Below are 10,000 nucleotides of genomic sequence, written 5' to 3' on the forward strand. Positions count from 1 at the left end.
TGTGGTTTTTCTCTGCCCCGAGGGGAGTAAACACCTGTGGTTCTTCTCTGCCCCGAGGGGAGTAAACACCTGTGGTTTTTCTCTGCCCCGAGGGGAGTAAACATCTGTGGTTCTTCTCTGCCCCGAGGGGAGTAAACACCAGTGGTTTTTCTCTGCCCCGAGGGGAGTAAACACCTGTGGTTCTTCTCTGCCCCGAGGGGAGTAAACACCATTGGTTTTTCTCTGCCCCGAGGGGAGTAAACACCTGTGGTTCTTCTCTGCCCCGAGGGGAGTAAACACCTGTGGTTTTTCTCTGCCCCGAGGGGAGTAAACACCTGTGGTTCTTCTCTGCCCCGAGGGGAGTAAACACCTGTGGTTTTTCTCTGCCCCGAGGGGAGTAAACACCTGTGGTTCTTCTCTTCCCCGAGGGGAGTAAACACCTGTGGTTCTTCTCTGCCCCGAGGGGAGTAAACACCTGTGGTTCTTCTCTGCCCCGAAGGGAGTAAACACCAGTGGTTTTTCTCTGCCCCGAGGGGAGTAAACACCTGTGGTTCTTCTCTGCCCCGAGGGGAGTAAACACCTGTGGTTTTTCTCTGCCCCGAGGGGAGTAAACACCTGTGGTTCTTCTCTGCCCCGAGGGGAGTAAACACCTGTGGTTTTTCTCTGCCCCGAGGGGAGTAAACACCTGTGGTTTTTCTCTGCCCCGAGAGGAGTAAACACCTGTGGTTTTTCTCTGCCCCGAGGGGAGTAAACACCTGTGGTTTTTCTCTGCCCCGAGGGGAGTAAACACCTGTGGTTCTTCTCTGCTCCGAGGGGAGTAAACACCTGTGGTTCTTCTCTGCCCCGAGGGGAGTAAACACCTGTGGTTTTTCTCTGTCCCGAGGGGAGTAAACACCTGTGGTTCTTCTCTGCCCCGAGGGGAGTAAACACCTGTGGTTTTTCTCTGCCCCGAGGGGAGTAAACACCTGTGGTTCTTCTCTTCCCCGAGGGGAGTAAACACCTGTGGTTCTTCTCTGCCCCGAGGGGAGTAAACACCTGTGGTTCTTCTCTGCCCCGAAGGGAGTAAACACCAGTGGTTTTTCTCTGCCCCGAGGGGAGTAAACACCTGTGGTTCTTCTCTGCCCCGAGGGGAGTAAACACCTGTGGTTTTTCTCTGCCCCGAGGGGAGTAAACACCTGTGGTTCTTCTCTGCCCCGAGGGGAGTAAACACCTGTGGTTTTTCTCTGCCCCGAGGGGAGTAAACACCTGTGGTTTTTCTCTGCCCCGAGAGGAGTAAACACCTGTGGTTTTTCTCTGCCCCGAGGGGAGTAAACACCTGTGGTTTTTCTCTGCCCCGAGGGGAGTAAACACCTGTGGTTCTTCTCTGCTCCGAGGGGAGTAAACACCTGTGGTTCTTCTCTGCCCCGAGGGGAGTAAACACCTGTGGTTTTTCTCTGTCCCGAGGGGAGTAAACACCTGTGGTTCTTCTCTGCCCCGAGGGGAGTAAACACCTGTGGTTCTTCTCTGCCCCGAGGGGAGTAAACACCTGTGGTTTTTCTCTGTCCCGAGGGGAGTAAACACCTGTGGTTCTTCTCTGTCCCGAGGGGAGTAAACACCTGTGGTTCTTCTCTGCCCCGAGGGGGGACAAAGAAGAACCACATTGAGCCAACTAACCCAAGTTAGGAAAGAAAAGGACGTATTAATGTTGGTAGAATTACCGACAATATGTTAGGTAAAAGGACACATGTGCAACTAATGCCACATTTTTACTGTGGCAACGTTTCGCTCTCCACAGCTTGACGATAAAACTGTCAGACTAGTTGCACATTTGTCCTTCTATCTAACAAGAAAAGGAAGAGAAAGGAAAGTGGAAAGACAGGAAGCCAGCTGGTCCACTGCAGTTGTTCTCGGTCCCTTGAGGACAGTTATCAGTGTTGAGATACTTCACTACTTCACTCTCTCCCATTTTAATAAACACATTAGTATTTATTGAACAAAATCTAGTCTTTAATTTATTAGTTATTAGAGACCTAGGAATCAATAACGTGTCATACTTTAACTTTAAACACTTGTTAAATTGATAGTTATTTCGTAACCCATGTTAACTGTATATTTTATAAGCAATAGGTTAATGTTTATATTAGTCCCGGGTATGCAAAGTATATTGTTCTTTGAGTCATCACGCTCTCAAACTATCTTTTTTTTCGTTTATGAGATTTAAAGTCTGTATACCACCACCCAAGCATATTTTTTTACCCTTAAAGAGCGATAAGAATAAACTTTTAGCGTACATATAATGATAAACATGCACCTCAAGGTGCAGATAACACTGATAACACTGTTCTCAAATATGTTAAGCATTAAGTCTATCTGTAATGCTATCAGTAACTTCAACGAGTATATTTTTACTTAAATGTCTTATTGAACAGATGCTGGTTTTTTACCCTAACTTTACCCTATTATGAATGACAGGTTATTATTTTAGTCATTGTAGTTTTGATCAAATTAAAAAAAAACAGTTTTATGTATGTCCGTGAAATATTGCAATACTTGCCACAGTTTGAGTTGCATTTGGATTATATTGCAAAACACCTCACGCTGAGAAATAAGTGATATATATATATATATATATATATATATATATATATATATATATATATATATATATATATATATATATATATATATATATATATATATATGTTATAATACACGACTAGATAATGAGAGGCACAGGCTTGTCCACAATGTTCTTATTGCACGTGTTGAGTACACTTTACCTCACACACTGATCACAGACTTACATGTTACCTGCTGAAACGAGTAATGTTACGGTCTAGCATCACTGCGTAATCGAAAACTCATCATAATGGGATTATTGAACCTGGAATGTCACGTTTTTGAATTCACGAGTCACTGTATTTTCACTTAGAAATATATTAAATAGAACGGTAAGATTAGTTAGGAGAGAAACTGTAAGAACAAACATTTCCAGGGCAAACTGTTATGGTAATGTATCAGCAAACACTAAACTCGCAACATGTGGAGTAGAGTAAACTTTTCTTCTTTCAGAATAAATGTTCTTGTTACGGCAGCATGCTTGAAAAGTTCGTATTTTAGCCAAACAAATTCTGCAATAACGTTGGCGAAAAATTAAAAAACAGGAATTTTCAACGACTGATGGAAAACACTTCTTGATAAGAGAGCTTGTGAGGAGTATACACGTCGGAGCTTCCAGCGAGGGAGTGTGCATGTGTGTGTGGGGGGGAGCGAAGAGCACATCTGACCTGCCAGGGCTGTTGCAGCTTCCAGCCAGAGATTGGGGACCTGCGCCTCCCACAACACTCGCCCCAGAACTGAGGGACTCTGCTAGTCCACACCACATCATGCCTCATCTCTCCTCTCCTCCCCTCCCCTTCCCATTCATTCCCCTCCCCCTCCCCGTCATTCCCCTCCCACCTCTGTAAGTCTGTCAGTAGACAGCTCGTCAAAAGCCTCTTTTCTAAAGATACCCTTACTTTTGAGGATCCTAAGACATTCCAGGAAAAATTATACACTGAAAGTTGTATAGAACTAAGATAAAATTTTATCATTATATATTTTTTTAAACTGGGGTTACCATCCTACGGGGAAAACTTGGCCATCACCGAATCCAAGACTCCGTCAGCGTTATTTGACTAACGGTTATAATCAAAACCATAATTATTTTAAAGGGATGGACCGGTAATCCAGCGGAAGGCCTCGGTCAGATGACCAAAAGTTCCAACCGCAGGTCATCATCCGACCCGCGTCAGGAATTTCTTGTTCTGCTCCTGACAACTCTTACCTTTGTTTAACATCCCTATGTAAAAATATCTAGATGACTTGGTTTCATAATAACAAATTATGGAAAGAGACTCATGGGCAACACTTTACTGACGCAACGTTTCGCCCATGCTGCAGACTTCAGTCGAAATACAGGGATGAATTACAGTCCTCGGATCCAACCTGAGTATGTTCCCATTCCCCAGTCGCATGAACCTCACGAGTTTAGCGCTTTCCCATTAAAACAATAATATTCATATAAATCTTACACGTACTTCCCTGCTTCTTCATCTTCTGATTTTCTTCTTTTTATTTACTTCTACTTACTTTTCTTTCTCTACGCTATTGTCTTCCTTTCTCTCTTTCTCGTATCCTCCTCATTCCTCACTCTCCCGCACGTCTGCTATCTCCAGGGCTCAGGTAGGCTGGAAGGGGCCACTGGACTGCACTATTCTCCCGAGTACACTAACTTTTGGTGTCCGAGACAGTAATCACCTTCACATGCTCCACACACTCCACTGACATTTTATAAACCTACAAATAATGGATTGTGTGAAATTTCAAAATTTGTCAGTATTAGAAAGGTAGAGAGAGAGGGAGATGAAGATGAGAGAAAATTGACGCTGGTACCTAGCTATACCTGAGACAAAGATGAATAATATAGAAGATAAGAGTACCTCCTAACCCTCTTAAGCTTGCCATGGCAGCCAATGCCAGACAACCTTCACTCAATGAGGTCCCATTTGTTTGTCGTCTGGGCTCTCCCTTAATGCTCTTGTGCTGGAAATTCAATAATAAGCAGCTGTGGGGGCTCGGCTAATTTCTGGGCCGTCATCATTTGTTTATGTCTGTTTCGCTGAGTAGGAAGGAGATTGTGTGTGCGGGTGTGTGTGTGTGTACTCACCTAACTGTGGTGGTCGATTCATAGCTCCTGGCCCCGCCTCTTCACTGGTCGCTACTAAGTCCACTCTCTCCCTGCTCCATGAGCTTTATGATATCTCTTCTTAAAGTTATGTATGGATCCTGCCTCCGCTACATCCCTCTCCAGACTATTCCACTTCCTGACCACTCTATGACTGAAGAAATACTTTCTAACATCCCTGTGACTCATCTGAGTCTTCAGCTTCCAATTGTGACCCCTTGTTGCTGTGTCCCATCTCTGAAACATCCTGTTCCTATCCACTTTTTCAATTCCTCTCAGTATTTTATGTCTTAATCATGTGCCCCCTATCCCTCCTGTCATCCAGTGTCAACGTGTGTGTGTGTGTGTGTGTATGCTCACCTATTTGTATTCACCTATTTATGGTTGCAGGGGTCGATTCGTAGCTCCTGGCCCCGCCTATTTACCGGCCGTTACTAGGTCCACTCTCTCTCTGCTCCAGGAACGTTATCGTACCTCTTGTTAAAACTTTGTATGAATCCTGCCCTCACTGTGTATATGTGTGTATGTGTGTACTCATTTGTGCTCAGGTGCAGGTGGTCACAAGGATAGAGTGCCTGCTCCTGGCCCCACCACTTAACTCCCCACTTGCCATATTTACTTCCTAGCTTGATTTGCCCTGCCATACCTATTCCTAAAACTACGTAAGGAACGTTTCTCCACTACTGCTTCTTCCAGGTCATTCAATTTCTTGACCCCCCATGGGGATGAAGAAATAAGTTTTGCCATGACTATGATTCACCTCTGTCTCTGACTTTCAATTATGCCCTCTTGTACCCGTTCCCCGCCTCTCGGAGAGGTGAGGGTACGAGTACACGAATGTCATTTTCATGTGTCTTCTGGATACTGTAATTTCTAACGTCATCAGGTTCAAATTCTTGAGCCTCTCCTCATAGCTCATTCCCTGTTTCTCTGGTATTAGTTGTTTTGCACATTTCTGCACATTCTCCAAATTTCCTACATTCTTTATCAGGGTTCCATGCTGGTGCTGCAGACTCCAAGGTAAGCCTAACATATGTCAAATACAGCATCGTGAGCGACTCTTTGTTGAGATTCCTGATAACTACTGTCTATAACAATTGCCAAACCGGCATTAGCTGCAAAGGCTTTTGGACTATACGTTCTTCTGGCAATATGTTCGGAACTATGCTTACCCCTTCGGTCTTTCTCCTTGAGTGAGAGTTACTGCTTTTCTCCCCCAAATCTATAATCCGTTTCCAATAAGATAAGCTTAAGACAAGGTTTATTTGGATTTTTAACCGGGAGGGTTAATCCACCCAGGATAACCCAAGAAGACACTACGTCATCAAGGACTGTCTGTCTTATTTCCTTCGGAATCTTTTAATCTTGTCCCCCAGGATGCAACCCAGTTTTATAAACCTGTATTTTCTGAGGATGTAGGTTAGGTTAGGTTCAAGCAACCACTTCTCTTACTAATCTTGCAATTTGTTTAGGTACATTTATAATCTGACCATGTACTCCCTAGATTTTATTCCGCTCATTAAGTTTACATTATATCTGCAAACAAGAATACACCCTATTCTGTCTCTTCTCTTTGATTAACATATACCAGATGCGGTAGTGGGCCTAATACCGAGCCTTGCAGAACTCCACTTTTGCTTTCCTATTCTGACATCTCATGCAATTATCTGTGTCTCTTTCCTTTATTGTATTCTTCAATCTTGTAATTCCTGACTGCTACTCAAGTTTTTGTCTCAGTTTCTTGTGAGGCGCAGTATTAAATGCCTTCTTGTAGCCCAAGAAAATACAGTCCATCCTACCCTCTGTTTCCTGTCTCATTTCTGTTGCCTTGTCAAAAAAACTCCAGCAGATTTGTGAGACAAGATACTCTATCTCTAAACCCGTGATGTATATTGTTTATGCAATTGCTTCTGTGTTGCATAACTCTTCCGATTATTTTCTTCATTAACTCACAAAGTTTACAGGTCAGTAATACTGGCTTGTAGTTTAACGCTTCATATTTATATACTTTCTTAAATATTGGGCCTAAATTTGCTGTCTTCTAGATCTCTGGCAATTGTCTTGAATCCACTGGTTTGTAGATTTTTAATTAATGGTTCAGTGTTTTTGTTTCTTCCGGAATTCATCTTGACTCTTTTCTCATGATGAATCCAACTCCCTAAATGCCTTTTTTTCACCTCTTTCCTTCTTGTCAGTATTGTGTCCAGTGACCACACACGTACACTTTCTTTGAGTCTCTGGTGCTGCCTGTTTCCAATCTCTTTAAATCGTTTACTCTAGTCTTCACATATTGTCTTGTTTCTCGTGAGCTCTCCTTCTTCCCTCTTCAGTCGTATTACCTGGCCTTACACTGTCGCTACTCTTCTGATGCATTTTGGTTCTGATTTCGATTTTCTATTACTGTCATTCTCAAATTGTCACTCAGCTTCTCCTCTCATCCTTCCATAATTGTTTCTGGCTTTTCTGCTCACTTTTTTTTCTGGTCTCTGCTTTCAAGAGTTTATCCATGCTCTTGCTCTTTCATCTTTTTCAACTCTACATATTTCTATTCGTTTTTGCTTTTTTTTCTATTGGAATTTACACAGATACATCATATAATGGTAACTGGTTAAACAACACTTATCTGATGCCTAAAATAACGACAGCTGCATCCATCCCCTAGTCTGCTGTCGGTATGACATCTCTTGTGTCCTGAGCGGCTGTTTATGTGGAAGAATATATGTAGTTAATAATTAACTGTTTTAACATTTGCCATGGTACGACACGTGGTATGAATATTGATAACTTCTCTGGTGATACTGCAGGTGTCGGTTTCTGATCGATTGTACGAGTCGTCAAATATCCAATATGAATTGCTCACGATCACTTATATTAGCAATTATTACTGGTGTAATTAATCTTATGAATTTCCATCCGCATAAATTAAACACCTGCCAGAAGTGAGGGAGTCATATATAACCCATTTTAATTAGTTCTAATACCAAGCGTTTACCTGACTCCACGGATAAGCAGATTATTGTGTAAAATTATGCCATACACGTGTCTAAGTGACTTCTGGACCAGCGTGGATACTCTCTTCTTGGGAGTCCTTCAATAACTCTGACCTTGCGTGCCCGCTGCTGCTAATCTGATCTTCATTACAGTCCAGTGGCTAGTTGTGCGACCTGTGGATCACTCTTCCACAGTCATGATTCGAAGAAATAGTCAACCAATCACACGTTATGTTGTATTGCTAGAGACGATCACTCTGAACTACTGTATTGAATTTGTCTGATTTCCAGTGTCTCGATGACTCAGCAGGAACAACCTGCATCCTATCTCGAGGCCTGTCACAATACTGCCTACAGGCCATTTGAATCCTCCAGACTCCTTCCTAAAGGACAACCTCTGGCGCTTAAACCTATCAGTATTTCTACTGGGAGATTATACCGAACAACCAAATTTCCTTAAAGGCAGAATTTCTAACACTCATTAATAGTTTAAATTCAGAACTACTAATTCTAGCAGGCACCTAGGTTTTTCTTTGGGAGTGTGAGCGTGTTAGATGGGAGTAAATGGAGATGAATGGTTTCTGGGACTTGACGAGCTGTTGGAGTGTGAGCAGGGTAATATTTTGTGAAGGGATTTAGGAAAACTGGTTAGCCTGACTTGAGTCCTGGAGGTTGGAAGTACAATGCCTGCACTTTAAAGGAGGGGTTCGGGATATTGACAGTTTGGAATGACATCTGAACTGTCGTATCTAGGCGCCTCTGCAAAGACAGCGATTATGTGTGAATGATGGTGAAAGTATTTCTTTTACGGGTCACCCTGCCTCAGTGGTAGGCGACAGACGTGTTGAAAAAAAATGGTTGTTACCACTGGTTTATTGACCCAGTAAAGGAAAGGCTTTCCTGTCTCTGAAATAGTTCCTCCCTCACATGGGATGGCAATGCTTCCCCTACATTTATAAAAAAAAATATTCCACATCTTTTGGATATGAAGCTCTTGTCTGCCTAGCGTCACTTTCCTGCTAGGTTCTCCATCATCTTCGTTGACTGTCCATTCGATTCCCTTTCCTGCATTTAGGAATTCTATCATCTCTTCAAATCCCTTTCTGAAATGTGGTTTCTTTCATAACTCCCCCCTCCCCAACCTTCTACTCTCCCTTCACAGTTTACTTCCACTTGGTACTCAAAGTTGAGCACTGTGTGGTCACTAGCATCCACAGACCTCATTCTAAATCAGATGTTTTCTTGCTATATACTAAATCTAGGCTTGCTGGAACATACTCTTCTCTTCCTTCTCCTCCTCCTCCTCCTCCTCCTCCTCTTCTTCTTCTTCTTCTTCTTCTTCCTCCTCCTCTCTCTTCCTCTCTGTCTCTCTCTCTGTTGCTGTGTCCTTGGCCTGCTTGTACATAAAACTTACCATCAATGCCTCTATCATCTTTGCCCATCTTGTTTCCGGCCCTCACGTAGGTTTAAATTTTTCCCTGTCTATATCTTTGTATATATATATATATATATATATATATATATATATATATATATATATATATATATATATATATATATATATATATATATATATATATATATATATATATATATATATATATATATATATATACATGTGTGTGTGTGTGTGTGTGTGTGTGTATGTGTGTGTGTGTGTGTGTGTGTGTGTGTTTTTGTGTACTCACCTAATTGTGGTTGCAGGAGTCAAGTCATAGCTCCTGGCCAAGCCTCATCACTGGTAGCTACTGGGTCACTCACTCACTGCTCTGTGAGCTTCATCATACCTCTTCTTAAAGCTATGCATGGATCCTGCCTCCACCTCTTCACTTTCCAGACTATTCCACTGCCTGAGAATTTTGTGACTGAAGTAATACTTCCTAACGTCTCCGTGACTCATCTGAGTCACAGATTTCTCTCGGTATTTTATATGTTGTTATCATTTCCCCCCTTGTCCATCCTGTCCTCCAGTGTCGTAAGGTCGGTTTCCCTTAACCTCTCCTCGTAGGACATGCCCTTTAGCTCCGGGATTAGTCTCGTTTGCAAACCTTTGCACTTTCTCTAATTTCCTTACGTGCTTGGCTAAGTGTGTACTCACCTAGTTGTGGTTGCATTGGTCGATAGCTCCTGGCCCCGCCTCTTCATTGGTCGCTATTAGGGCACTCCTCCTGCTCCATGAGCTTTGCCATACCTCTTCTTAAAGCTATGTATGGATCGTGCCTGCACTATATCACTTCACAGACTTTTCCACTTCCTGACAACTCTGTGATTGAAGAAATACTTCCTAACATCCCTGCAAATCATCTGAGGTCACAGTTGGATCAAC

The 10,000-nt window shown here is 42.8% G+C and overlaps 1 protein-coding gene across 3 annotated transcripts in view; it reads right to left on the reverse strand.

Moving 5' to 3' along the window:
* The window catches only part of LOC128693161 (putative neural-cadherin 2), a 919,455-nt gene that overhangs the window by 564,041 nt on the left and 345,414 nt on the right, over positions 1–10,000 (reverse strand). The window contains exon 1 of one of the 3 annotated variants that reach the window (XM_070089403.1): positions 3,246–3,310. The exons of the other annotated variants lie outside the window; for them this stretch is intronic. The gene's annotated coding sequence lies outside the window, so the exon portion shown is untranslated. Of the gene's footprint in view, positions 1–3,245; positions 3,311–10,000 lie in introns of those variants that run through there. 3 annotated transcript variants of the gene reach the window in all.

The sequence above is a fragment of the Cherax quadricarinatus genome, chromosome 28 (assembly GCF_038502225.1).
Source record: "Cherax quadricarinatus isolate ZL_2023a chromosome 28, ASM3850222v1, whole genome shotgun sequence".
NCBI lineage: Eukaryota > Metazoa > Arthropoda > Malacostraca > Decapoda > Parastacidae > Cherax > Cherax quadricarinatus.